A 22,294-nucleotide genomic window follows, 5' to 3' on the forward strand; every position below is an offset into this window, starting at 1 on the left:
TTCCTTAATGCTCTCCTACCTTCATTATTTCACTTTAACTCAGTTTGCAACTGATATATCATTTTCTATCTATTCCATAGCATTTATTTTAACTCATCATTGAGGCCAGCTTACTCAGCAGAGACTCAGGATAAAATCAAGGGTCTGATTGTCTACAGGACAGGGATTGTATTCACCCACAAAACTGCTGGGGGAACTGGTACAGTTTGTAACAGAAGCAAAAAATCCTTGCCTTCTGACGAGTCATTTATTTGTCATTTGATATTAATGAAGCACCTCCACTTTGACTTATTGTGGGAAGAGGCGTATTTGGAATGAAAACTTACAAATTTATACCATGTTTAGTTCTTTAAAAAAAATCCAACGATACAGCTGTACATTTGATGCAGTTGAAAATAAAATTCTTCCTGTACTGTTGGTGCTGTTACATTGACGTTAATATTTTCATGATCAAATGTGCCGAGATTCAATTGCAGATAATGATCGAACTGGAAATGAAATTGAAGTTAAATATTACTCCTGCATTCGCTGATGCCTACATGCAAAAACATAAGCATGTGCAGTCCCAATTTGTCATTCAGCGGATCTACTGATGGTGTAATACAGGAAAGGAGTCATTTCGGATTGTGGTTTGAGTTGTACGTTTCATAAGTTTATTTTATCTACCAATTATATCGTGCATTTACTCTAACCACACACTCAGCTATAGTTAAGTATGTTTTATTTTGTGAAAATTTTGTGAAATCATTCAAGATGCACAACAAAAGCTAGATTTGTTTCTTCAAATAATTGCTTGTGTAATCAAGCACTATTTAGTATTGGTTTTGTGTACATTTTACTTGAAACATTGTTATAATGGAATTTGTACTATGGTTCATACTTTTTCATATTGAACAATGTTCAAAAGTAGTGAAAAGATTTAATTTTGTTGTAAATTACTTTCAAAAACTTTAATGTTAATTCTCTTAATCAGTAAATATATTTATTGTGTGCAACTATTTTTCACAATTTTTGGATGATCATATGCAGAGACAATTGTTTTAAATGGATGTGATGAAATCAAAAATTGAGATATATTCACTTGTATCTAAAAATAGAGATTTTGTTGAGCGACAGCTAGGTCTATCGTAGACACCACCGCTCGAAGGAGATCCCCCAAGATAAGGGTAGCATAGAGCAAAAGGTCATATAGCGTAGCATTGTCAACTCCCATCTGCCTGTCATTTCTCCACAGGCCAAAATACATTGGATTAATTTACACTTAAACTAGAGCAAACTGCTTACACTTTCCTTTGTAAAATGCCTTCTGGCTTCCCTTGTTACGCGTTTGAAGCTGTAATATCAGTGAGGTCATACCCTAGAGGATGTGTCATGAAAGTAGGTGCACAGTCACAGCTGTCATAGTACCTAGTGAAAGCAAAAGTAAAGCACTGAGAAAAAATAATTTCTTCTGACTGTTTCTTAAGGAAATAAGAGCATTTAAAGATTAGGCGTGTTGAAAGTTTTGCCGTATTGTCAACTTTAGCTAGCATCTGTTGTAACCTTAAACCTAAAAGAGCATCTCTTGCCTTTGGCTACATAAAAGCAAAGGTCAGCATTTAAAAAAAAAACAATTATTCAGCATCAAGCTTTTTTGTTGTTGATTGCATAATTCACCATTATAATTTAGGCAATGTATATCCATTGGTCTCAGTAACATGCTGTTTGTCTTGTTGGTTCTATCTCGTCTTTTAAAAATAAATTTACAGAATAATTTGCATTGGTTATATATTACAAATTAAAAATAATAAATGTGGGGGAAAAACAACTTTTTACAGAAGACCCTAGTCCTTATTCATCTGGAAGACTTCTGTTATAACACTTTTTTAATCTGTAAAAATCTTACAGTAAATTAAAATAAACAAGTGTCTTTATGAAATACAGCCACAGAGGTGCACACTGGTATAGGTTCTGTCTTTCAGTGCTCAGAAAATGATAAAAATCATATTATGCCTTTTGTGTATCTTGAACTTTGTATTTCACCTAAGGCATCTGTGGTGGTTATAGTTGCATTTGATTTATTGAAATATGGGCCTGAATCTTGCTTCTGCTACCATCAAAATCTCACTAAAGGGCTGCTTACAGAATAGACAGATATCTTATGTAAAACGACATAGTTCATGGTGTAACTTATAGGCCAGTGGCAATAGGTTTCCCACATCTCGGAGTGGCAGAGCTAGCCACCCCTAAGTGTTATGCGCACTGAACCTATTTGAAGTTTTCAGAGTGCTTTGATCATTTGTTGACAGACTGCTCTTGTCACTAGATTTGGCCTAGGCTAGCACACTTAATGATACAGCAAGACTAAAAGCTTGTTTACTGAAATCCCAGGATTTTTCACTACACAGTGGCAATAAAAGAACATATAAATACATGTATTAAAACCATGGGATAAGTTTTCCCAGCAAAACTTATGGAGCAGCACCTCAGCTCTAATTGTTTCTGGTGCCCGGAAGCACAACCGCTTCTGGGTGCGTGACGAGTGCAATTTGCATTTCAAGCCAGTCTTGTTGACACTTTTTAGGGCCACTTGAGGAATTTACCTAGCAATGCATTGCAGTAGATAAAGTGAAGTGTATGTACTTTTGCATCTTTCTGCACTATATTGTTGGCTAGTCAGTTTGGAAGCTAAACTGACTTTTACTTATATTGTGGCCAAACCCTTGCAACATTAGACTTAAGTTAATAAATTAGTGATCTATTTTTGGTATTGCCATTTTGGCCGAATTAGCAGCTGTTCAAGTACCAAATATTAAAATGTTTGCATCTTCATAGTAATATAGTGCTTTCATCTGCCCCTGCCGCAGCCCATCTGCTGCTGAAACCCTCTTTCATGCCTTTGTTACCTCTAGACTTGACTATTCTAATGCACTCCTGGCTGGCGTCTCATATTCTTCCTCCTCCCATAGACTTGATCATTCAAAACTCTGCTGCCTGTGTCCTAACTTGCACCAAGTCCCTTTTACCTATCATTCCTGTGCTCAGTGACATATACTGGCTCCCAGCTAAGCAATGCCTTGATTTTAAAATTCTCACCTTTGTTTTCAAATCTCTCCATGGCCTTGCCCCTCCATATCTCTGTAATCTCCTCCAGCCTCACAACTCTTTGAGACATTTGCACTCTACTAATTCTGGCCTCTTAAGCATTCCTTAATTTAATCGCTTCACCATTGGTGGCTGTGTCTTTAGCTGCCTAGGCCCTAAGCTCTGGAATTCTCTCCCCAGACCTCTCCACCTCTTTGTTAAGACACAACTTTGACCAAGCTTTTGGTCATCTGCCCTTATATCTCCTTATGGGCCTTTGGGTCATATTTTATTTTGTAATGCCTCTGGGAGCCACCCTGGGACATTTTGTCATGTTAAAAGCGCTATATAAATAGAAATTGTTGTCTGCGTGCTATGCCATAAGAGTTGATTACTGTGATTTTCCCACATGGTGTGTTCATGATCCTGTTTGAGGGCACTTCATTTTAGTCTATTATTCTTTGCTAATTAATGTTAGGTTGTAGAGCAGCTGAGGGATGGTCACGAGGTCGATTTTAAAGAGGGAAGAAATAGAGTTTAAAAAAAAAATGCAGAGTAATGGACTATTCTGAATATTCACTATTGCCTTCCTTTAGTAGTTCAAGTTCCATGGCCAAAGTTTTTTTTTAATGGGCTATGAAAATCCTACATTGTTTTTAACTGTAGGACATAATATGTTGAATGAGTAGATTTTCTGAAAGTTAATGAACGTACAATGCTCAAATAAATATGAACTTGTTAGTTGCCTTTGGGTAACTATAGATAAAAAACGGAACTGCTGCTCTACAGTGCTAATGTAAAATTTTAATTAAATTACTGAAAGTTTGCTATCCAGTTCTCAAAATTGAGAGATTCTGGGGATGTGAATTCCAGACTGAGAGACAAAGAATCTACGGTGAAAATTTCCTGAACTTACACTATGTACAAGGGTTCAATTAAATAATTCTCTCAAGCATCCAAAAACAAAGTTGACATTTGAGAACTTAAAGACACTAATGAGTCAGCTTTTTATGAGGACCTGTGATGGAGAATATAGAAAGAAGTTTTATGCATCTTTTAGCTTTGTTAAAGTGAAGCTGGGGTGTTAAACATATGGCCCAATAAATATCACAAAACAGTCAGGAGTTCATAGACCCAGAAGCTCGCATTTTGAAGTTATAAAATGTTCTGCATTTCAGTATATAGTGCTTTTGTCATGAATGGGGACCAGGTTCAAAAGAAAGGTCCAAACTTGAGGCTTTGCATTAATATTTTATTTAAGCCCCAAGAAAATATAAATATGTCCACTTTGGGAAACACATTTCAGTTAAAAGACTGAATTCCTGCTGCTTCATTTTTACAGTTGCATTTCTAGCCCACTCGACTCACTTCCCACCTCTATCCCATACCGTGTACCATTTCCAGTGAGGTGGTATGCAACTACCCTGCTTCCAGGCATGCTGTGACTGCCTGGGAGGAATGAAAAACAGAATCTACTTTAGTACTTCATATATTTTTGATTGCTGCCTAGACCCATCACCCTCCCCTGTGAAAACACTTTGTTTAATGACTTGGGGATGACAACGAAGGATCTGTAAACATTTTAGTTGTTGTACAGTGATACCATTGATTGTATTTGCATTAGAAACAAACTGACTGCTATGGTTTGCTGTAATTCAGGTATTTAGAAATGTATTATGGTCCCAAAACTACAATGCCGGCTGGTTCTCTAGTTAGCATTCGCATCTTTAAAGCAATGGCAGAATAAAATGGTTAACCTAGAGACAAAACTTGTAATCTTGCAGAAATGCTACCTATATTTGTGTGTATGGTGTCAAAACTTGTACTCTGGTCAGTGCCCAACTGAAATAACTACCTTCCTTTGAAATTCCACAACAGTATTCTGCACCACCAACTTGTGAGGCTGACATTTTAGAACTTGGAAATGCAGAAAAGAGCCACGAGGCTGATCCCGAGGGATAGAAATTCATTTTAGGCAGTAGTGCACTACTGGATACCAAGCTTAATTGACGTCAATGCAGCTGAACATCAGGCTTGGACAACCAATGCGAACACCCCTTTTGAGCTACTACCCATAATGAATATACATTATATACTTGGGAGTTAAAAGTCTGAATAAAAGACTAGACCATCATTTGGATTTTTCAGTCTTGAAAGAACTGAGGGGTGATCTTATAAAAGTATTTAAGATATTAAATGCTATGGATAAAGGGAAATCAAGGAAGCTACTTTTAAGTTTTTAAGTGACAGGATGAGGAATCACAGTTTCAAACTAGTAAAAGTTAAATTTAAGACAGATACCTGGAAGCTTTTCTTTGAATAAGGAGTGTTCGATACAAGGAATGATCTTCTTGATAAGAGTAGTGGAGGTGAAACCCTTGAAATTTTTAAATAAATGTTAAGATGCTAAAACAGGTGGATTTTAGAGTCTTTCTGGATTCATAAATTTGGGCCAAATGATCTCTCCTATCCATAATTATCTTGTCTTGTCAACTGGCATTAACAAAGCACAAATGACAACATTTGTCAATGGATTTACTTTAGTTTGTTCCCTGCAGTTTTGGTCAGGTGATTATGCTACTTCAAATATTACCCTGGGTGGTACTAGCCTTTTTTGCTAATTCCTCATCATGAAAGTAGAAATGTTCACTTGTTACAGCAGCACAAGATTATTTAGATGCACCATGAGACTTATTCTCAATTAACACACACAACAGAACAGTCTGGCGTCATATAAGATCACCGTAACTGTGTCGGACATGTTGAATTGGTTGTTTGAGAGGCAAATTATAAAGTTACTGGGAGGTTATCCTGTACTAGTTTCTTCCAGTTGTGTGCTTGGAGCTACTAAAGGGAGCTTTTTCTTTTTTTAAGAAATAACTTTTATTTGGCATTGATTTGGATTAGGCTTGCAGACATGAAATTATCAGTGTTCTAATTCACGGTGTCATCAGAATAAGTATTGAAGTAATAATTTTGTTATGACGGTGCTTCTATATTTTAAAATTTTTGAGGATTCATATATTTGAGACTTATGGACATTGTTTTATTTAGGAAAACTGGAAAAGGATTTCATGGATGTTCTTTCCACTTGGGTAATTGAAAGGGCACAGAGGTCTTACATTTATGGTCTTAAGATAAATGCCCAGCAGGGGCTTTTTGACTTGGGGAATATGTTTACAGAGAAGTGACAGGTCAAGATTTCAGGGTCAGGAGGCTTGATTCTTGAGATATCGTTTTTGGTTTTGCTTTGGACAGTCTGTTGGGGTGTGAACTGTTTTGAAGGCAGTTGGAGAAAACCAGCCAAGAGAGCAGTCACCACCAGCACCCTCTTCCATCTTTGAGAACTTCCTGAGAATCAAGTGCAAGAAATAGAGAAACCGATGCTGCATTTCTCCTGGAAAGCCTGCCAAACTGATTTTGAACATCGCCTGAAAAGGACTGTTCTAGAAAGATTCCAGTGACAGCTGTCTGCGCATGTTTGGGACACCAAACTGAAAAGGGACAACTGACATTTTTCCATATCTTTTTTTTTCCTTCAAGAATTAGCAAGTATTTGGCCAAAGTATTCAAAGAACAAAGAACAGTACAACACAGGAACAGACCATTCGGCCCTCCAAGCCTGCGCCGATCTTGATGCCTGCCTAAACTAACACCTTCTGCACTTCCGGGGCCCATATCCCTCTATTCCCTTCCTATTCATGTATTTGTCAAGATGTCTGTTAAACGTCGCTATCGTATCTGCTTCCACCACCTCCCCTGGCAGCAAGTTCCAGGCACTCACCACCCTCTGTGTGTAAAAAAAAACTTGCCTCGCACATCCCCTCTAAACTTTGCCCCTCGCACCTTAAACCTATGTCCCCTAGTAACTGACTCTTCCACCCTGGGAAAAAGCTTCTGACTATCCACTCTGTCCATGCCGCTCATAACTTTGTAAACCTCTATCATGTTGCCCCTCCACCTCCGTCGTCCCAGTGAAAACAATCCGGGTTTATCCAACCTCTCCTCATAGTTAATGCCCTCCAGACCAGGCAACATCCTGGTAAACCTCATCTGTACCCTCTCCAAAGCCTCCACGTCCTTCTGGTAGCGTGGCGACCAGAATTGCACGCAATATTCTAAGTGTGGCCTAACTAAGGTTCTGTACAGCTGCAACATGACTTGCCAATTTTTATAATCTATGCCCCGACCGATGAAGGCAAGCATGCCATATGCCTTCTTGACTACCTTATCCACCTGCGTTGCCACTTTCAGTGACCTGTGGACCTGTATGCTCAGATCTCTCTGCCTGTCAATACTCCTAAGGGTTCTGCCATTTACTGTATACCTCCCACCTGCATTAGACCTTCCAAAATGCATTACCTCACATTTGTCCGAATTAAACTCCATCTGCCATTTCTCCGCCCAAGTCTCCAACAGATCTATATCCTGCTGTATCCTCTGACAATCCTCATCATTATCTGCAACTCCACCAACCTTTGTGTCGTCTGCAAACTTACTAATCAGACCAGCTACATTTTCCTCCAAATCATTTATATATACTACAAAGAGCAAAGGTCCCAGCACTGATCCCTGCGGAACACCACTAGTCACATTCCTCCATTCAGAAAAACACCCATCCACTGATACCCTCTGTCTTCTATGACCGAGCCAGTTCTGTATCCATCTTGCCAGCTCACCTCTGATCCCGTGTGACTTCACCTTTTGTACCAGTCTGCCATGCGGGAACTTGTCAAAAGATTTACTAAAGTCCATATAGATAACATCCGCTGCCCTTCCTTCATCAATCATCTTCGTCACTTCCTCAAAAAACTCTATCAAATTACTAAGACACGACCTCCCCTTCACAAAACCATGCTGTCTCTCGCTAATAAGTTTGTTTGTTTCCAAATGGGAGTAAATCCTGTTCCGACTAATCCTCTCTAATAGTTTCCTTACCACTGACGTAAGGCTCACCGGCCTATAATTTCCTGGATTATCCTTGCCACCCTTCTTAAACAAAGGCACAGCATTGGCTATTGTCCAATCCTCTGGGACCTCACCTGTAGCCAATGAGGATGCAAAGATTTCTGTCAAGGCCCCAGCAATTTCTTCCCTTGCGTCCCTCAGTATTCTAGGGTAGATCCCATCAGGCCCTGGGGACTTATCTACCTTAATGCTTTACAAGATACCCAACACCACCTCCTTTTTGATAATGAGATGACTGAGACTATCTGCACTCCCTTCCCTAGGCTCATCATCCACTAAGTTCTTCTCTTTGGTGAATGCTGATGCAAAGTACTCATTTAGCACCTCGCCCATTTCCTCTGGCTCCACACATAGATTCCCATCTCTGTCCTTGAGTGGGCCAACCCTTTCCCTGGTTACCCTCTTGCTCTTTATATATGTATAAAACGCCTTGGGATTTTCCTTAATCCTGTTTGCCAATTACTTCTGTTTGGGTGTTTTTGTAACAGAGCTGTAAAGAGAAAATGTCTCTTTATCGGTTAATGTGTGTGTGTGTGTCACTACGGTGAAGGAAACCTCCATCGTGCACTCTGTGTTAATGCTTTGCTTCGCCACTGGTTATGTCGTGTTCTATAATCGGATAAGTTTGTTCTTTATTACAGACTCCTAGTTGATGTATTTTATTCTGGGATAAAGAGTAAAGTCTATGATGCACCGTATCGGTGACTCAGTAAACATTTAAATCTTTGTTATGACTTGTGGAGAAGTGGAACTAGAAAAGACAATTCACTCCTCCTACCTTGGTCGTAACATATAATTGGGGGCTGATCCGAGATAACACAATGCTGCCGATGTGCAATTGTTAGTGGGGTAATAATAATTGAAAAGAGGAAAAGTAAAAAAAAAAACCTGTTTCTTGTGCAATAGAGTAAAGTCTACCCTACCGGAATGTCGTTAACAGTTTCTACGACCTTTCTGGGGAAGTAGGATGTATCCCTGAGTGATTTAAGAAACTTAACCAATGTTAGGCGAAAGGACGTTGCAGACCTGTTGGCATTAGAGTTAAAAACAAGAGCTAAGGAAGCAGACATATTGAAGTAGTAGCACAGCATTTGCAGTTGGAAGACGAAGGTTGCAAACTAAATGGTAGTGCAGTTAGCTAAAATTCAGTTGCAGATGAGGCAGCTTGAGCTTGACAAAGAAAAAGAATTGCAATTGAAAAAAACTTGAGCTTGAACAGGAAAGGGATTTGACCATGAAAAACCTTGAACTTGATAGAAAGAAAAGGGCAAAAGAGAGAGCATTGCAAAGAGAAAGAGAAGGAATTCTAATTTAAAAAGATGGAACTAAGACAAGGGGATAGTCTTGACTCCAGTGAAAATTCTGATGAGGAAAGATCTGACTCCAGCCCAGGACCCAGTGGAGAGCTGTTTAAGTTTGTACAAGCCCTCCCGAAATTTGAGGAAAGGGATGTAGAGGCATTTTTCATTCTTTTGAAAAGATAGCCAGACAGATGAAATGGCCAGAGGAAAGCTGGACACTGTTTATGCAAACCAGGTTGATGGGTAGAGCTCATGAAGTTTATGCCATGCTTTCTGAGGAGGCTTCGGCATATTCTGAGGTGGCAAAAAAGGCTATTCTCACTGCTTATGAGTTAGTCCCTGAAGCATACAGACAGAAATTTCGGAACCTCCAGAGACAGCCTGGGCAGACTTGTATAGAATTTGAGAGGGCAAAGCAAATTAATTTTGATTGTATTTTTGATATGTAGAGGCTACGTATGAGAAGCTGAGGGAACTAATTCTCCTGGAAGAATTTAAAGTTCACCCCTAATGTTAGTAAGAACCCATGTAGACAACCAGAAAGTTTCTACAGCCAGACGGGCAGCTGAAATCGCACATGATTAATATGAGCTTGTTTATAAGCCTTTGCCCATCACCCGCACAAACCCGAGAAGAAGAAAAGATGGGAGGGTGAAAGGAAGGCAAGTAGCCGGGGACAAGAAGGAACAGCTAGGAACGCCCCTCCTCCTCAGGAATCTCCTCCTCAGGCCTGAAAGGAAGAGTCTGAGGGTGGAAGGGAGATCTAAAAGCCTAAGTGTTACCATTGTCACAAGGTGGGACACCTTCGTGCAGAATGCTGGAAGTTGCGGGGTAAACCCATGGGACTTATTGGGGTGCACAAGTTCAATGTAGAGAAAGGGGCCCTGACTGAGAGTACGACAGATCAATCTGTCTGCAGCTGTAAGGCCAAGTTTTTTAAAAAACGCTGAGAGTGCGGGGAACGTGAACAAGATACCTGAGAGTTATTGGGAATTCTTGTCAAAAGGAAAAGTAATTCCTTATCCCTCCAGTGAGGCAGGTAAACCTATATATAAATAAAAGCAAAATACTGCAGATGCTAGAAATCTGAAATAAAAACAAGAAATGCTGGAACCACTCAGCAGGTCTGGCAGCATCTGTGGAAAGAGAAGCAGAGTTAACGTTTCGGGTCAGTGACCCTTCTTCGGTAAACCTATAGTTATACTTAGGGATACAAGAGCAACCCAAACTCTTTTGCTGGGGAAAGGCATAACTTTTCCACTAGAGACCGCACTGAATGCCAAGGTTTTAGTGAATGGTGTTGGCGGGGAGTATATACCCGTACCTTTATATCAGGTGCATGTAGAGTGTGACCTAATGTCTGGAACGGTAACTGTAGGTGTTGTCCATACTTTGCCAGTAGACTGAGTTGACCTACTCCTGGGGAATGATTTGGCTGGAGCAAAGGTAGTGTCTTCTCCAGTGGTCACAGAAAGGCCAAGTGAAGTCAAAGAGACAGAACAGTTGCAGGGAAAGGTTCCAGGAATTTTTCCTTCGTGAGTAGTGCCTCGAGCAATGGCTAAACAAGTTCCAATGTTGGAGGTAAAATTGGCACCAGAGTCAGATTATCGAATATCTGAAACTTTCTTTGGGAATTTGGATAATCTGAAGGAAATGTTCAATAAATCTTACCTGATCAAGGCTCAGCAAGCCGATCCAGAGTTAAATAAAGTGGCACATTCAGCTTTAACTGAGGCAGAGGGAGTTCCAGAAGGTTATGATCTTAAAAATGGGATTCTGATGAAGTGGAGACCTTCTCATAGAACTGCGGGCAAAGAATGGGTGGTTGTTCATATAGTTGTACTGCCCAAGTATTGCCAGGAAATATTAAGGATAATGCATGAAATTCTATCGCGGAACATGTGGGGATCCGGAAGAACCAGTCGTCATTTTTCTGGCCAGGTCGTTCCAAAGAGGTAGTGCAGTTTTGTAATATGTGCCAGATTGTGGGAAAACTGCAACCTGTCATAAAACCAGCACCTCTAATTCCCATAATGTTATTGGGGAGCCATTTAGTAGGGTGTTAGTAGACTGTGTAGGACCTTTACCGAAAACAAAAGCGGGACACCAATATATACTCACTATCATGAATATGGCTACTGGGTTCCCAGAGGCCATTCCCTTGAAAACAATATCTGCTAAGGAAGTGGTAGAGAAGTTAACCCAGTTCTTCACTAGATTTGGATTACCGATCGAGTCAATAATCAAGGATCAAGGTTCCAATTTTATGTCTAAGATTTTTCAGCAAGTTATGGGTATTTTGGATATAACACAGTTAAAGTCTTCAGCATACCACCCACAGTCACAAATGGCTTTAGAAAGGTACCATCAGACCCTCAAAACGATGATCAGGGCATACTGTCATGAATATCCCCATGATTGGCATAAAGGGCTAGAATTTCTTTTGTTTGCCACTAAGGATTCACCTAATGAGTCTCCTGGTTTTAGTCCTTTTGAATTAGTTTATGGAAATGAGATAAGAGGACCTCTAAAACTAATTAAAGGAGGTTTCTAGAGGGATGAATCTTCTGTGTTAGATTATGTATCCGTGTTCTGGGACCGGCTCAGGAACATCGGTAAAGCTTCCCAAACAACCATAAAGAAAATAGAAGACAAGCATGCCAAGACCCGAACATTTCAACCAGGGTATGAGGCGTTGGTATTACTTTACAGGGTTAAACGTTGAAAGCACGGTTCAGTGGTCTATATAAAGTGGTCAAAAGAATTGGTGAAGTTAAATTATTTGATTGACACCCCAGATCTCCAGAAAAAGAATTGGCTGTGTCATATCAATATGTTGAAACAATATCGCCGGGAGGAGGATAAGCAAGCACTATGTCAGGTAGTAAGGACAGGGAAGGATGAAAGGAATAGTGAGGATGAGGCAGAAGAAGACCTAGACAATTCTCAAACTGAACCTCCTACTATCCAGTTAGCTAATACTGACTTGTTAGGGAGATTGGACACAATGCTTTCATACTTAGATGCAGAACAACAAGAAGACCTAACAAGGCTACTCACAGCATTTAAAGGAGTCTGTAGGGACAAACCAGGATGTGCAACCTGAGCCATACATGATGTGGATGTGGGGAAATCCTTTCCTATAAAAATGCATCGTTAACATTTAAGTCCAGAGAAGCAGGCCCATGCAAAAGCAGAGATCCAATACATGCTGGAAAACCACTTAATTGTGAAACCAGTCAAACCAGCTGGAGTTCCCCAGTCGTGTTAAAGCCTAAACCTGATGGTTCAACTAGATTCTGCATAGACTACAGAAAGGTTAATGCATTAACAAAGGCAGACTGCTACCCAATACCTCGCTTGGAAGACTGTATTGACAGAGACAGACACGTTTCTTACAAAAATAGATATGTTAAAGGGATACTGGCAGATTCCTTTAACACCCCGAGCTGAAGAAATATCGGCCTTTGTCACACCGGATGGTCTTTTCCAATGCCGAGTGATGCCATTTGGGTTAAAAAAAAAAAAAAAAGCCCTAGCGACTTTTCAGAGACTAATGAACCAAGTGGTAGCCAGTGCTCCTAACTGTGTAGTTTACCTTGATGTGCTGGTATACAGTGACACTTGGAAGGACCACATGGAACAACTAAAAGCCCTGTTTAGAAAATTACAATTGCTGATTTAGTGATAAACCTTGCCAAAATTGAATTTGCAAAAGCCAGTGTGACCTACCTCGGGCATATAGTACGTCAAGGACAAGTGTTGCCAAGAATAGTGAAAGTACAAGCATTGGTGGAGTACCCCACCCCTCGAACTTAGTGAGAAATCATGAGTTTCTTGGGGATGTGTGGTTTTGACCGCAAGTTTGCACCAAATTTTAGTACGATAGCTGTTCCACTGACAGATTTGCTACCAAGAAAGAAAGCCAAGGTAGTGTGGTTAGGGGAGCGCCAAACATCTTTTGAGAGGCTGCAAGCCATTTTGATTAATGAATCAGTGTTGGCTGCTGCAAATTTCATTAAGCCCTTCAAGGTAGCAATTGATGCTGGTGACCTGGGGGTTGGTGCAGTCCTGTTACAAGATGATGAATCAGACACAGAAATACTGGTGGGATACTTTTTCAAAAAGCTAAATCGACACCAAAAAAGATATTCGACAGTGGAAAAAGAAACCCTGGGCTTATTACTAGCTCTTAAGCATTTTGAGGTCTATGTCTGCCACAACTACAGAGAGACACTGGTATATACTGATCATAACCCCCTAGCCTTTGTGAAAAAATTCAAAAACCAGAGTGCCAGACTATTCCGATGGAGTTTACTATTGTAACTTTATCACTTCAAGATTATCCACATTGCGGGAAAAAATAATGTAATTGCGGATGCTTTATCTAGGATTTAACTTTGTTTTGAGTTATCTGAGTGCAAAAGTGATATAGAGAGAACTATATTAGCTAAAGGTAAAGAGTGGATGAGTATGAGTGTGAAAATGTGTTTAAAATAGTTTTTGTCTTGTTTTTTTCTCACTCTTTGTAATGAATCACATTTGAAAATGGCATTTCATTCCTCCAAGGATGGAGGTGTTATGACGGTGCTTCTGAAATTTGTTAAGTATTTTTTGAGGACTCATGTATTGTCGAATTATGGACATTGTTTTATTTGGAAAAACATGAAAAAGGATTCCATGAATGTTTTCTTTCACCGGGGTCATTGAAAGGACACTGAGAGGTCTTGTTTGAAAACAGCATTTATTGGAAGTCACCTGTCTTCACATAAATACCCAGCAGGGGCTTTTTGATTTGGGGGAGATGTTTACGGAGTACTGACAGGTCACGATTTATAGGGGTCAGGAGGCTTGATTCTTGAGATATTGTTTTTGGTTTTGCTTTGGACAGTGTGTTGGGGTGTGAGCTGTTTTGAAGGCAGTTGGAGAAAACCAGCCAAGAGAGCATTCACCACCAGCACCCTCTTCCATCTTTGAGAACTTCCAGGTGTAAGAAATAGAAAAACTGATGCTGCATTTCTCCTGAAAAGCCTGCCAGAAACCTCTGTTGTCGTATTTCTTCTGGAAAGCCTGCCAAACTGTCAACATCACCCGAAGATGATCATTCTAGAAAGATCCCCGTGACGGCCATCTACGCGTATTTGGGACACCAAACCGAAAAGGGACAACTGACATTTTTCCACATATCTTCCCTTTTTTTCTTCAAGCATTAGCAAGTATTTGGCCAAAGTATGTTTTTTTTTGTCTTGTTTGTAACAAAGCTCTGAAGAGAAAATCTCTTTTTCAGTTTGTGTGTGTGTGTGTGGCTAAGGTAAAGGGAACTTTCATATTTCACTCTGTGTTAATGCTTTGCTTCATTACTGGTTATGTCTTGTTATTATAATGTGATAATTTTGTTGTTTATTGAAGAAACCTGGTTGATGTATTTTATTCTGGGATAAGGAGTAAAGTCTATGATTGATCACATCAGTAACTGGGTAAACATTTAAATATATGTTGTGACCTGTGGAGAAGTGGAACTGGAAAAGACAGTTCACTCCTCCCATCTCAGTTGTAACAATTTACTCATGGTGCATATATGTTTGAAACAATAAAAAGGTGGCCTAGGTCAAGAAAGACATCAAATTGTTGTGGATGTATTGCAATACCGACAATCGAGACAAATGTTTTTACATCACAGTACTAATAAACAAAAATCATGGGAAATTGTATGGAAAAAAATCTATTTTGAGGAAAATCTTGGTTACAGAATGCATGTACTTGCACCAAAATCATGATTGTCATTATTGATCTATTTAAAACTGTAGAGTGTATTCATAATTGTAAATGCAAAGAATAGCATAACAAAATCACATGCATTGTGAGGTTAATTGACATATGAAAGAAAATATAGTAAGTTAAGTGAAAGGTATCACATTTATTCCACCAAGCTTCTGTACAGCTGGCTGACATGGCTCAATTGGTCAGAATCAATAAGAATGAGCATAAAAAGGAGCTTTAGCGTATCTGAATCCTTAAAATTCAATCTAACAAATTTTCATATTGCCCCCATAAATCTATATGCTTCCCAGTGAATTTGGAATAAACCCAATTTCAATTTACATGCTTTTGTCTAAATGCCTGTTTGCTGCACTAGGTGGCAGCATGCTCCATAAATCAAGTGGTGTTTAAGTTAAACTTATCTTGCTTCTTCAGTTCAGAAGCTTGGATGCAGGGTCTTTCCTAGTTTTGCATAAATACATCTATCTTATCAATTTCAGTTCATAATTTTAAAAAATTGGTTTATGTCCCCCTCCCCCACCACCACCATCTTTTTCCTAACAAAAATAGTTTCAGCTTCCTTTGTCCCTTCATAGCTCAATTATCTAAAATGTTTTCATTTTTTCAGCATCATTTCTGTTCCCTCTACTTCATTCATAAGTACAATGAAGTAATTATTTTTCCCAGTCAGTCTCCTTGCAGATTAATTCTTTTACAGTGCAACTTGCCCACTTTAAGGAAAGGCAGTGGGTGGTCTCTTCACGGTAGTTCAGATCTGAAACAGTAATGTATTGTTGGCACAACGAAGGCCGTTACTACAGACAGGTGGTCTTTGTATACAGGATTTACTATTAATTTTTTTTAAAACTCTAGTGCTATTTTCAATTTTTTCCTCTCTCCTGAAGAAGACTTGGCCCCATCCTGGGCAACTCTTGAACTAGATGTGAGGAGGTGTGCAAAATCAACCTAATTCTGTTCTTTAATTTTTAATGAGAAGAAAAAATGCAAAATATATTTGACGAAAAGCTGCTTTTTAAAAGTTTAGATATAGCTTTCATGAATGTCCGTCAGGCCAATTAAAGGGTTAGAATAATTAGAGAGGCTTGAAAAAGTGGTACTTTGGTTATCTGTAGTGTATATCTGAATCCATTATATACTTCCTGCTTTGCTTTGATACATTGCCTCCTGTTTTACAGCACACATAGGTTACCCATAGTTATTTTACAAATGACTAGATTCGCAAATTGAAGGATCAGTAAGTGAAACTTAACCACGAACTGCAGCTAACTCCTGCATTGAGAAATACTATGTCTTGTTGCTGAGCTCATAATTTCTTGCAGTAAACTGTTTCTGTTGATTATAGTTTAGGATCTGCAGTTAATGGTGGATTGAAACTTTATTTCTGTCTCAGAAATAATTTCCATTTGAAATTTTTGTTCTGTATTTTGGCAGATATTGGAAATAATGAGATTATTAGCACGGCCTATTTAATTTTGGATGTACATAAGTATTTAACAGTGTCATTTTAACTCCCTTCAATGACTGGCTTTGGAACAGAACAGCAGGCAAATGTTCTAATCGGAATGGGTAATAGCATTTAAAGTATTGAATTTCAAAGCATAATTTTTGGTGAGATGAACTAAGTGAATTAGGCATACAGCAGGTGTAAATTTTTTAACCTTTTGAACTTGGTAGCTGCATTTCTGAATGCACCCTACACAGTAATAAAAAGTAATTTACTGCTTACTTGTTATCATAGCTCAGTTCACTCTCATCTTCAAAACTGTTGTACGTCAGAAAATAGTTTTGGTTTTCCTGTATAATGATCAATCCATTTAGGTTTAAACCTGTTTAATGCAAATTGGCTGTTTGAAGATGCCACTTTAAAGATGCCTTTAAATGCATTGCTTTTCCAGTTGTGTGCTATTGGCATTGTTTACAGACTTTGAGAATGCTTTTGTTTAAGCTAGTGTGCATGTATTTGCAGCGTTTTGTTTTAACTGTGATAAAAAAGCACACTAATACTGTGTGTCTGTAGTCTATATGTAGTTGCATAGGCAACACCTATGCAGTCATATTCAGCTGGCCTCAGACACCGGAAACATCAGAGGAATGTATGATGGCATGAAGAGAGCTCTTGGGCCAACCATCAAGAAGATCACCCCCCTCAAATCTAAATCGGGGGACATAATCACTGACAAACGCAAACAGATGGACCGCTGGGTTGAGCACTACCTAGAACTGTACTCCAGGGAGAATGCTGTCACTGAGACTGCCCTCAATGCAGCCCAGCCTCTACCAGTCATGGATGAGCTGGACATACAGCCAACCAAATCGGAACTCAGTGATGCCATTGATTCCCTAGCCAGCGGAAAAGCCCCTGGGAAGGACAGCATTACCCCTGAAATAATCAAGAGTGCCAAGCCTGCTATACTCTCAGCACTACATGAACTGCTATGCCTGTGCTGGGACGAGGGAGCAGTACCCCAGGACATGCGCGATGCCAACATCATCACCCTCTATAAAAACAAAGGTGACCGCGGTGACTGCAACAACTACCGTGGAATCTCCCTGCTCAGCATAGTGGGGAAAGTCTTTGCTCGAGTCGCTCTGAACAGGCTCCAGAAGCTGGCCGAGCGCGTCTACCCTGAGGCACAGTGTGGCTTTCGTGCAGAGAGATCGACTATTGACATGCTGTTCTCCCTTCGTCAGATACAGGAGAAATGCCGTGAACAACAGATGCCCCTCTACATTGCTTTCATTGATCTCACCAAAGCCTTTGACCTCGTCAGCAGACGTGGTCTCTTCAGACTACTAGAAAAGATCGGATGTCCACCAAAGCTACTAAGTATCATCACCTCATTCCATGACAATATGAAAGGCACAATTCAACATGGTGGCTCCTCATCAGAGCCCTTTCCTATCCTGAGTGGTGTGAAACAGGGCTGTGTTCTCGCACCCACACTTTTTGGGATTTTCTTCTCCCTGCTGCTTTCACATGCGTTCAAATCCTCTGAAGAAGGAATTTTCCTCCACACAAGATCAGGGGGCAGGTTGTTCAACCTTGCCCGTCTAAGAGCGAAGTCCAAAGTACGGAAAGTCCTCATCAGAGAACTCCTCTTTGCTGACGATGCTGCTTTAACATCTCACACTGAAGAATGCCTGCAGAGTCTCATCGACAGGTTTGCGTCTGCCTGCAATGAATTTGGCCTAACCATCAGCCTCAAGAAAACGAACATCATGGGGCAGGATGTCAGAAATGCTCCATCCATCAATATTGGCGACCACGCTCTGGAAGTGGTTCAAGAGTTCACCTACCTAGGCTCAACTATCACCAGTAACCTGTCTCTAGATGCAGAAATCAACAAGCGCATGGGTAAGGCTTCCACTGCTATGTTCAGACTGGCCAAGAGAGTGTGGGAAAATGGCGCACTGACACGGAACACAAAAGTCCGAGTGTATCAGGCCTGTGTCCTCAGTACCTTGCTCTACGGCAGCGAGGCCTGGACAACGTATGCCAGCCAAGAGCGACGTCTCAATTCATTCCATCTTCGCTGCCTTCGGAGAATACTTGGCATCAGGTGGCAGGACTATATCTCCAACACAGAAGTCCTTGAAGCGGCCAACATCCCCAGCTTATACACACTACTGAGTCAGCGGCGCTTGAGATGGCTTGGCCATGTGAGCCGCATGGAAGATGGCAGGATCCCCAAAGACACATTGTACAGCGAGCTCGCCACTGGTATCAGACCCACCGGCCGTCCATGTCTCCGTTATAAAGACGTCTGCAAACGCGACATGAAATCGTGTGACATTGATCACAAGTCGTGGGAGTCAGTTGCCAGCATTCGCCAGAGCTGGCGGGCAGCCATAAAGACAGGGCTAAATTGTGGCGAGTCGAAGAGACTTAGTAGTTGGCAGGAAAAAAGACAGAGGCGCAAGGGGAGAGCCAACTGTGCAACAGCCCCAACAAACAAATTTCTCTGCAGCACCTGTGGAAGAGCCTGTCACTCCAGAATTGGCCTTTATAGCCACTCCAGGCGCTGCTTCACAAACCACTGACCACCTCCAGGCGCGTATCCATTGTCTCTCGAGATAAGGAGGCCCAAAAGAAGAAGTCTATTAAGTATGAAAGGGGAGGATATTTATGAAAAACTTCAATTATATTGACATTTATTGAATGTTTGACAGAAATGGTTAATGACATTATACAGTTTCTCAGAGGAAAAGTCAGGACGATATTAAAAGCACAACCTACAAACTTGCATCATCTCTGATTATGTCAGTTGCATTGAGCTAAAAAGAGTAAGTGCAAATTCCACATGATTGAGAAGTGTACTTGATTCTGGGCAAGAATTTCCTCGTTGTTATGACCAGGTGTGAAAGGGGTCTAGGGTTCCCGTTCAGCCTTCATCTGGTATTATTCTAACAGAGTTTAAATTTTAAACACACCGTGTTTTTAGATCCCCCTTGGTGAATTCTTGTTCCCCACTTTTCAATTATAAGGCAAAGAAACGAGCACAAACAGGTCGTTTTAGGTTTAAAGAAGAAAGATTGAAATTTATTAAACCTAAACTTAAACTCTAAGTTGGTGATGCCTACGGATACACATGCGCCCCACGTTAGCATGCATACGCGATACACACATGCAAATAGAGACAGAAAAGAGCAGAAGAAAAATAAAATGGAAAGGTCTGAGGCAATATCTGAAGAGTTGTTACGGTTCTTCAAGCTTACTATAGAGTCCTTGATTGTAGGTAGATCTTGCTTTCGCTGGGGCCCAGTATTCTTCTTAAACCTTGTTCGCTGTAGGAGACTTTTCCCACTTGGGGTTCACGTGTCTTCAGTGGACTCAGAGGCTTGTGAGAAAGAGATGGGAGCAGACAGACAGGAGGTCTTCAGTCCAGAAGTATTCTGCTTTCTGCAGACTTTCAGTTCAAACTGTACAGTTCAGGAAAAACCCAGACTGCCAAGTAGGTTAGTCATTTGACTAATTGGTTTGACCACATCCATTTGTGGATTGTATTGGAGCAGTGGATAGCTCCTTTGTTCCAAGCACAGTCTGCTAATATGCAAAAATGTCTTTCCAGCCTGGAGCCTGGCAACCCCTTGTCACAGGCCTTCTCGTCTTCCCAGCAACAATTTGAAATTTAATGTCCATGTGGCGAAATTAATGTGCCTCATTCTTGGCAGGTGGGGGCCTGCATGACACTCGTGATCAGGAATTCTAAGACTAAAATCTGGTATTTTGGAATAATGAGCCAAAGGCCACCTTCAGATCTAGTTTCATATACCAAAAGTGAGTGTATCTCAATCAATAAATCACTAAATGAATGACGTCTTGTCTGGACCATGCACTTGTAAGTGTTATGCTTACTTCTTGCATCACTTTTCCATCGCATCTTCTGAATCACACTATGCTAATACCCCTATCTAAGTCATATCTGCTGACTTATTACAAGCAATGCTAGATTAAAAAAACAACAGAAATTAAACATAAAAACTCCCTTCAGTTACAGTTTCTGTTCCATTGATAACTCGACTAGGGATAGTGAGCCTGATCTCCTCCAACCCCGCAACCCTCTGAGATATTGGCACTCCTGTAATTCTGGCCTCTTCAGCATCCCTGATTTTAATTGCTGCACCATTGATGCCTATGCGTTTAGCTGCGTAGGGCCTAATCTCTGGAATTCTCTCTCTCAACCTTGCCGCCTCTCTATCTCTCTTCCTCCTTTAAGACGCTTCTTAAAGCCTACTTCATTTAACAAGCTTTTGGCCATCTGCCCTAATATTGCATTATGTGGCTCGTTGTCAAATTTTACTTTATAATGCTGCTGTGAAGTGCCTTGGGATATTTTATTGCATTAAAAGCACCAAATAAGTACAAGTTGTTGTTGGCGGTGGCATGATCGTCACTGGAGAGGAAAATATTGCATAATGCTTCTTGCAAGGTTGTTCCAAACGAGCAGTTTTAATGTATCAAATTGCTTTACTCATTTCACCTTATTCCTCTTTTCAAATGTTCAGCATTTTCTAGTAGTGACAACTTGGGTGCACACAGTTGTCTTTCAGTAACCTGTTGAAAGAAAGTTTGAAGACTGGTCAAACATTTTTGTTAAATTCATTGTAGTTTGATCACAATGTGACTGTGTAGTGTGACATGAGTATTTATATCTAGTAACTAGAAATGAATTGCTTTGTACTTGCAATTTGAATATGAATTGATATAAAATTCATTGTGGGTCTATCACAATTATAACGCATAAGGATGTTGCCTATTGTGTGTCTGTTAGATTGAGGCTGTAAACTATTGTGCTATGACTTTTATTCAAAAAAAACTTTTTATTTTTGGACAGAAGTATTTTTGGCAGTTGCACGCGTAGATATATTTCTTGATCACTTCAGTAATCAGTTATGTCTTTGAACTATTTTAATTATGGATGTGTCTAACATAAGACCACAAAATTTAAAGTTTGACAGTCTGACCGCATTATTCGTTCAAATTTAGCATGTTTAGTTTTTTTTTATGACTAATCTGAACAGTAGTCCCATCAAAATTCTTAAAAAGAAAAGTTCTAGACAGTGACAAGTCCATAGAAAAGTGAAATTTCACCTTTAGGAGTTAATTTTGAACAACCATTTAATTGATTGTTGTCACATAACTATGATACAGTTATGGACTAGCTTGTATTTCCAGTGAACAAATATTTCTTACTCTGCTCTTGAGAGTCAATGACACTTTACTGGGAGTGTGCAGGGTCATTATTACTCAGGTCACCAATAAATATTAGTTGTCTGCTTAATCTAGCTATCTCTAACTCTTTGCTTCATTATTCTGAACATTGGTCAATGGGATGCCTGTGAGTGGGCAAGGCAACAGCTTGAAATAAAAATGTGAAAGGCATTACAACAATGTGATCTGACATTCAGCCCAGCCTTGTACTCTTATCGAATGCTTTGTTGTGCTGTGCATTTGCTCCTGTGGCTTGTAGCCTGACCCCACTCTTACCATGACTAATATTACCACGAGTGTTTTCTTTAAAAGATTTTTAACCTCTAGCATGTACATTAGTAATGTTTCAAAACCACCTTTCTGGAGATCAGAATTACTGTTTTTTTTTCCTAAGGATTGTCATGTCTCCTGCTTATGGAGGGCCAAGTTCACATAGCAGTGCAGAAAATACATTATTATTGTAACAGAG

At 40.1% G+C, this 22,294-nt stretch overlaps 1 protein-coding gene across 3 annotated transcripts in view; it reads left to right on the top strand.

Annotated features, from left to right (window-relative positions):
• The window catches only part of srbd1 (S1 RNA binding domain 1), a 332,566-nt gene that overhangs the window by 153,135 nt on the left and 157,137 nt on the right, over positions 1-22,294 (top strand). The gene's annotated exons all lie outside the window — the stretch shown is intronic.

This window comes from Heterodontus francisci, chromosome 13 (genome assembly GCF_036365525.1).
Source record: "Heterodontus francisci isolate sHetFra1 chromosome 13, sHetFra1.hap1, whole genome shotgun sequence".
Lineage (NCBI taxonomy): Eukaryota > Metazoa > Chordata > Chondrichthyes > Heterodontiformes > Heterodontidae > Heterodontus > Heterodontus francisci.